The following is a 7500-nucleotide window of genomic DNA, read 5'->3' on the forward strand; positions in this document are numbered from 1 at the left end:
TCTTTTTTTTTTTCAACAAAGGAGACAGCTCAAGGGCACAATAAAAAGTAAACAATAATACAAAAAAAAAGCCCGCTACTCGCTGCTCACAAAAAGAATCCAAAGAGGTGGCCGAAAGAGAGGTCAATTTCGGGAGGAGAGGTGTCCTGATACCCTTCTCTTCTCTCACGCTCTCACCCTCACACACACTTTTTCCTCCTTTTCCTCCTCCTCATACTTACCCTTATCCTCCTTGCCCTCCTTGCCTTGTCTTCACACTCCTAGTTTTCCTCCTATTTAGTCAGGTGTGTGAGGCTAATTACAATCTAGACCTCACCTGGACAGCTGTTATTTGAACCCAGGTGTGTGTATGTACAGGTAACTTGCTATTGGTTTTCTTGCCCCATTTAGTCAGGTGTGTGTGTCTCGTCCTCCTTGTGCTCACCCTTGTCCTCATACTTATCTACCTCATACTCCTGCACTCTCCCTCTTGTCCCCTCAGGCTGGCCCATGCTTCATCACATTCGTCATACTCGGAGATGACATGCACTTGGCCGTCCCTATCGCTATGGAACCGCTCGTCTTCTGCCCCAAGGTGAGTTCAGGTGACAGGCTCATTAGCTCCATGTGAGGGTAATATGTAAGGGGGAGGGAGGGAGATGGAAGGGCAGGGGTCATATTTAGCATCAGTGTTAGCGCGCTGCAGTCTGTTCATGCGTGTGGCGAGGACATTGAGAGCTTGGAAAATTTCACATACCTTGGTAGCGTAGGTCAGAACAATGGTAGGTCTTGCCAGGAAGTCTTACGGCGGATTGGTCTGGCCGTTGTAGTGGTAGTAGTAGTAGTAGTAGTAGTGGTAGTAGTAGTAGTAGTAGTAGTAGTAGTAGTAGTAGTAGTAGTAGTAGAAGTAGTAGTAGTAGTAAGAACATAAGAACGTAAGGAGTCTGCGTAGTAGTAGTAGCAGTAGTAGTAGTAGTAGTAGTAGTAGTAGAAGGAGGAGGAGGAGGAGGAGGAGGAGGAGGAGGAGGAGGAGCACCATTATCATCATCATCATCATCACCATCATCATCACACCATTTCTTCATTAACAGGTGCCAGTGACAGGTGACCCTCGCAAGCTCTGGCTGACCGTCAATGAGGACAAGCAGGGTGCCAAAGAGGTCATCGTCCAGTGGGTCACCTGGATGCCCTCTTTCTAGCCAGGTGTGCGGGGCTAATCAACACCTACCTCACCTGGACAGCCAATTAGTTAAATCCAGGTGTGTGTGTATATAGGTGATTGGTTATTGGTTCCCTTCCTTCCTGTTCCCTTCAGCAGGTCAGTTTTTTTCCTTCATCTTCCTATCATTGCAATACTGAATAACATTGTAGCTAAATAGGAAAAGGAAGGCAGGTAGATGTTAGTTAAAACGTAAAACTTTAAAAAGGAAGTGTAGTTTAAAAGGAAAAGGAAGGCAAGTAGATGTTGGCTTAAACGTAAAACTTAAAAAAGGAAGTGTAGTTTAAAAGGAAAAGGAAGGCAAGTAGATGTTGGCTTAAACATAAAACTTTAAAAAGGAAGTGTAGTTTAAAAGGAAAAGGAAGGCAAGTAGATGTTGGTTAAAACGTAAAACTTTAAAAAGGAAGTGTAGTTTAAAAGGAAAAGGAAGGCAAGTAGATGTTGGTTTAAGCGTAAAACTGAAAAACAAAAGCCGGTGTAGTTTAAAAAGGAAAGAAAAGAAGGGAAAGAAGGTTCTAGGAAAAAAAAATAAGGGTGTAGTATATATATGGAAAATCTATATAAAAAAATCACACTAACTTCAAATAGAAAAAAAGAAAAGAGATAGTAATGTTGGAATAAAGAAAGTGTGATAATTGAAAACTTCTTAAAAGGGGAATTAATGTAGAATCAATATAGAAATAGATTAATATACATGGAATTTCACTTTCCCGCCACTTTTTTTAGGATGTTAATTAAAATACTCGAACCAAAAGATGAATGTGTGATAGAAAGACTTGATAAAAGGGACATTGGAGATTGATTGATTGATTGAAAGTTTCTTGTTGCAGGTAAAATCAATATTGGAAATGGATTTACTCGTATGCAATTTCCCTGTTCTGTCACTTTTTTTAGAATGTTAATTAAAATACACGAACCAAAAGATGAAAGTGTGATAAAAAAGACATTAGTGTAAAATCAATATTATAAATGGATATACTCGCATGCAATTTCCCTGTTCTATCACTTTTTTGAGAATGTTAATTAAAACACTCGAACCAATAGATGACTGTATCGTAGAAAAACTTAATGAAGGGAGGATTAGTGTAAAAGCTGTATAGTACTGTATAAAAAACGCATGCAATTCCCTTTTCCCGTCACTTTTTTTGAGAATGTTAATTAAAAAGACACTAACCAAAAGATGAATGTTTAGTAGAAAAACTTAATGAAGGGAGGATTAGTGTAAAAGCTGTATAGTACTTTATAAAAAAACGCATGCAATTTCCCTTTTCCCGTCACTGTTTTTAGAATGTTAATTAAAACACTCGAACCAATAGATGACTGTATCGTAGAAAAACTTAGTGAAGGGAGGATTAGTGTAAAAGCTGTATAGTATTGTATAAAAAAGCATGCAATTCCCTTTTCCCGTCACACTTTTCAGAATGTTAATTAAAACACTCGAACCAATAGATGACTGTATCGTAGAAAAACTTAGTGAAGGGAGGATTAGTGTAAAAGCTGTATAGTACTGTATAAAAAACGCATGCAATTTTCCTTTCCCGTCACTGTTTTCAAAATGTTAATTAAAATACACTAACCTTCAAATGTAGTTAATAATTAGTGGATGTTGTATTCTTTTCTCTATTTTATTGGCTGATTGATTAATTGATTGATAGTTTGGTGTTTCAAGTATACTGTTTCTCCTTTCGGAAATACATCAACAGCAACGCAGTGTCCAATTTTCTTTCATTTTCCTTCATTTGAATTATTTTGTAGCCCAGACTTAATTAATTTTATCGTAGTTTTTTGGGTAAGTTGTTGTTGCTGTTGTGTGTTGATTGAGTAAGTATTGTAGTGTTTTATGAATGTTATGGTAGGTTTTTGGTATTTATTTTTTTGCTGTTAAAGTTTGTTAGTCAAGAGTAGGCCTAGCTATATGTTTTGGCCACTCTTCTAACTCTTTATATAGGCAGTGATTAGCGGGATTTATTTCGTCTTCCAATATGGTTTCTTTCTTTTTTTTTCTTTTTTTTTTTTTGGTATTAAAGTTTGTTACTCAAGAGTAGGCCTACATATATTTTGGCAACTTCTCTGAACACTTTTTTTTATATAGGCAGTGATTAGCGGGCTTTATTTCTCTTCCATTATGATTTTTTCTCTTAAAGTTTGTTAGTCAAGAGTAGGCCTATATATATTTCGGCCACTCTTCTTAACTTTTTTCTATAGGCAGTGATTAGCGGGCTTTATTTTTCTCCATTATGTTTTTTTCTTCTTTTGTTTTTCCCTTGAACCTCTTCCTTTGATGTAAAAAAATATATTCGTCCATAACAAAACTTTTACGGTCACAAAAAAAAAAAAAATATCGAAAACCACCGGAGATAAATACACACTCACTTTATTCATAAACTCACACACGTTACAAAATCAACAACAACAACAACAGCAGCAAGAACAAGAAAACAACAAAAACGTGATGAACGCTTAAAAAACACACTATACGGAAAGATGAAACAGCTACTTCCTATGTAACACGAACGAAAGAACACAACAAAACACTACCAACGGACTAGATCTGGTATTTCATCATGACCGGGCGAGGCCATATCGGGATGGGAAGAAGGAGGGAGGGAGGGGAAGGGAGTCTCAAGATAATCTATTGAATGGGTGTAGCCGTGCTGGATTAGGTGGGTCTGTCTGCACGTCCTCTATAGCTCTTGAAGTCATGGGGTATATGGGCTACGGGTTTTTATAATGGGGAAGAACTAGAGGAGGAGGGGATGGAGGGGAGGGGAGTGAATGGTTCAGGGGAAGGAAATGGGACATGTCTCAAAAAAACTCGAACTTGATATCTAAATCTTGGGAGTGACTGAAAAGGGAGGGGAGGAAGAGGGGGAACCGGTGAAGAGGGAGGGGGAGGTAACGGGACTCAGAAACCTCGAAAAAAAGGGGTTATGGGGAAGAGATTGAGGTTTAAGTTATGGGGATTGACTACAAGGGGAGGGGAGGAATTGAGGAAATGGGAGGGGGAGATAACGTGACTCAAAAACCTCGAAGAAAAGGGTTTAAGGGGAAGAGATTGAGGTTTAAGTTATGGGGATTAACTTCAAGGGGAGGGGAGGAATTGAGGAAGAGGGAGGGGGTGATAACGTGACTCAAAAACCTCGAAAAAAAGGGGTTTTGGGGAAGAGATTGAGGTTTAAGTTATGGGGAAGAGTCAGGTTGAGGTTTAAGTTATGGGGATTGACTTCAAGGGGATGGGATTAATTGGGGAAATGGGAGGAGCTAACGTGACTCAAAAACCTCGAAAAAAAGGGCTAATGGGGAAGAGGTTGAGGGTTAAGTTAAGGGGATTGACTTCAAGGGGAGGGGATTAATTGGGGAAGAGGGAGGGGGAGGTAATGTGACTCAAAAACCTCGAAGAAAAGGGTTTAAGGGGAAGAGATTGTGGTTTAAGTTATGGGGAAGAGTCAGGTTGAGGTTTAAGTTATGGGGAAGAGCCAGGTTGAGGTTTAAGTTATGGGGATTGACTTCAAGGGGAGGGGATTAATTGGGGAAGAAGGAGGGGGAGCTAACGTGACTCAGAAACCTCGAAAAAAAGGGCTAATGGGGAAGAGATTGAGGGTTAAGTTAAGGGGATTGACTACAAGGGAGGGGAAGAATTGAGGAAGAGGGAGGGGGAGGTAACGGGCCTCAAAATCCTCGAAGAAAATGGTTTAAGGGAAGAGATTGAGGTTTAAGTTATGGGGAAGATCCAGGTTGAGGTTTAAGTTATGGGGATTGACTTCAAGGGGAGGGAGGAATTGAGGAAGGGGAAGGTCGGATCAGATAGAAACTTTGCATCTTCCGAGCTTGGAATAATGGGATCGAGTCTCAGCATAAAGGGTTGGAACAGGTTTAAGAGGAACTAAGGGGATTCAATGGGTTCTTAATGGTAGTGCCCACAGTTTATACACACAGGATGATCAGAGTACCACCCGAAGGCGCCGTACCCACCCGTGTATGCCCCATAGTCCACGTGGTCATTCTGCCCGTACCCGCCGACGTGACTGTGGTACGGGTCGGAAGCCTCAGTCAGGAGCGGCTCGTTATCTCTCTCCTCGTGAATCTTGTGGCGCGCAGGGCTCAGCGGAAGGGGCTCAGCGTACTGCAAGGCGTGGTCCGCGCGGGGGTTGGCGTAAGAGGGACGACGCAGCGAGCGGGCGTGTCTGGTGTGGGTGTTGTCGACGAAGCTCAGGTCCTCGAGGGGGACAAGAATGTAACGTGGATAGGCCTCCGTCAAGGTCAGAAATACCGCCGCCGCTACGACCTGGGATGGACACGTACGGTACAGGTTATGGACACAGGAGCATATATAAGTTAGTTAACATACGTATTTCGATAAGAGAGAGAGAGAGAGAGAGAGAGAGAGAGAGAATGAGGGACACGTACGGTACAGGTTATGGACACAGGAGCATATATAAGTTAGTTAACATACGTATTTCGATAAGAGAGAGAGAGAGAGAGAGATGAGGTACAGGTTATGGACATAGGAGCATATATAAGTTAGTTAACATACGTATTTCGATAAGAGAGAGAGAGAGAGAGTTAACCCCCAGCCGTTCCTTGTGAAAAAAAAAACAGCATCATTGTCTTAAAAGAAAGTCGAAAGCTGGATATGAGATCGAGACAAAAATGCGAAAACTGAGGAAAAAAAATTGTGATAAAGGAAAGTTTGAGTGTCGCGCCCGAAGCCAAATAAAGAAAGAGATAAAAAAGTAAAATAATTGATAAAAAAAGACAAAAATTAAAAGAAGTAAACATAGACAAAAAGTATAAAAGCATAAAAAAATAGGCAAAAAGTATAAAAAAAGATAGATTAAAAAAGATGGAAGTAAAATCGTAATGATAAATGAATGTATAAATAAATAAAAAGTATGAAAAAAGAAAAGAAGAGAAGTAAAGAAGTAAAATAGAGAGAGAGAGAGGAAGGAAGGAAGGAAGGAAGGAAGGAAGCAAGCAAGAAAGGAGGGAAGCAAGCAAGCAAGAAAGAAAGAAAAAAAGGAAAGAAAGAAGGAAGGAAAAAAAAGAAAGAAAGAAAGAAAGAATCACATACCAATCCCGCGAAAGTAATGACCTTGAGGCGTTCTAAATAAAGGCAAATCCAGGTGTATGCAAAACTTAAGCCCCTGAACGTAAAAACCACTCATAAGAAACAGACTAATCTATCTTTTTATCAATGTTTTCTCTCTATTACACGCAGGATCAGACCCCATTCTAAGGTACAAGATAAGCAGATCAGACCCTTCTAATCTCCTTTGTGGCCAGAGTCAAAAGTGTCTAAAGAAAACGGACCCCTGAATGCCCCCCTTAATTAATCCCTCACCGCCGTCTGTACTCACCAGTCTAAAGAGAGCCATGTTGTACCGACGAAGGCACCGAAGAAAGTGAAGCCCCTACAGATGGTCCTCTCCCTTATATAGTCCCGGGAGAAATCAGGCGTGGCGTCATCGTTTTCCCTCCCTGTGGGGCACTGGCTGACGTGAGTGTCCGTGGGGCGCCAAGATTGTTTTTTTTTTAGGGGTATAAAACGAACACAAAGGAAAATGGGAAGTATGTAAAATGTAAATAATGGAAAAAGGAAAGTGGGGAATGAAAAATGAGAATATGACGAAAATGAGAAGTAGTGTTGATGATAAAAAGTATGATAGATTGTGTGTGTGTGTGTGTGTGTGTGTGTGTGTGTGTTAGAGGGGTATAAAACGAACATAAAAGAAAATGGGAAATATGTAAAATGTAAATAATGGAAAAAGGAAAGTGAGGAATGAAAAATGAAAATGAGGAAAATGAGAAGTAAAGTGTTGATGATAAAAAAATAAAGTGTGATAGATGATAAGAAGTTGTTTTTTAGGTTATAATGCAAAAGAAAGGAGAATGTATTTACTGAAAAGACGAAAGTGAAAAAATGAGGAAAATGAAGTATAAGGTGGTGATTATAAAAAAGCATGATAGATACGTTAGATAGATAGATAGATAAAATAATTAGTTTTTTTTTTTTCGTCTTTGTCATTCAGAATAAAAAAATGTTAGCACCGAAAATGTATAAATAGGAACCTTCGTGTGTGTGTGTGTGTGTGTGTGTGTGTGTGTGTGTGTGTGTGTGTGTATCCTCAGGACATATGATTTTCTCCTTTCTCTCTCTCTCTCTCTCTCTCTCTCTCTCTCTCTCTCTCTCTCTCTCTCTCTCTCTCTCTCTCTCTCTCTCTCACACACACACACACACACACACACGCACACACACACACACAACTTTCGCCGTCGAGAGCTGAAGAAAGAGTCTGAGGGAG

At 40.1% G+C, this 7500-nt stretch overlaps 3 long non-coding RNA genes across 4 annotated transcripts; 1 reads left to right on the forward strand and 2 right to left on the reverse strand.

Annotated features, from left to right (window-relative positions):
* The first annotated feature begins 476 nt into the window (after positions 1-476).
* Positions 477-1889, forward strand: LOC126995162 (uncharacterized). Its single transcript, XR_007750050.1, has 2 exons — positions 477-574; positions 1071-1889. It is a non-coding gene; the product is annotated as an uncharacterized LOC126995162 (long non-coding RNA).
* Positions 1507-3205, reverse strand: LOC126995163 (uncharacterized). Its single transcript, XR_007750051.1, has 2 exons — positions 2339-3205; positions 1507-2203 (listed from the first exon to the last, which is right to left on the reverse strand). It is a non-coding gene; the product is annotated as an uncharacterized LOC126995163 (long non-coding RNA).
* Positions 3206-3555: 350 nt separating this feature from the next.
* LOC126995164 (uncharacterized) lies at positions 3556-6625 on the reverse strand. 2 transcript variants are annotated; one of them, XR_007750052.1, is made up of 3 exons: positions 6556-6625; positions 4764-5483; positions 3556-4337 (listed from the first exon to the last, which is right to left on the reverse strand). It is a non-coding gene; the product is annotated as an uncharacterized LOC126995164 (long non-coding RNA). The 2 variants fall into 2 exon arrangements; XR_007750053.1 differs by having other exon boundaries at positions 3556-4224; positions 4478-5483.
* Positions 6626-7500: the final 875 nt, after the last annotated feature.

The sequence above is a fragment of the Eriocheir sinensis genome, chromosome 7 (genome assembly GCF_024679095.1).
Source record: "Eriocheir sinensis breed Jianghai 21 chromosome 7, ASM2467909v1, whole genome shotgun sequence".
Taxonomy (NCBI): Eukaryota; Metazoa; Arthropoda; class Malacostraca; order Decapoda; family Varunidae; genus Eriocheir; species Eriocheir sinensis.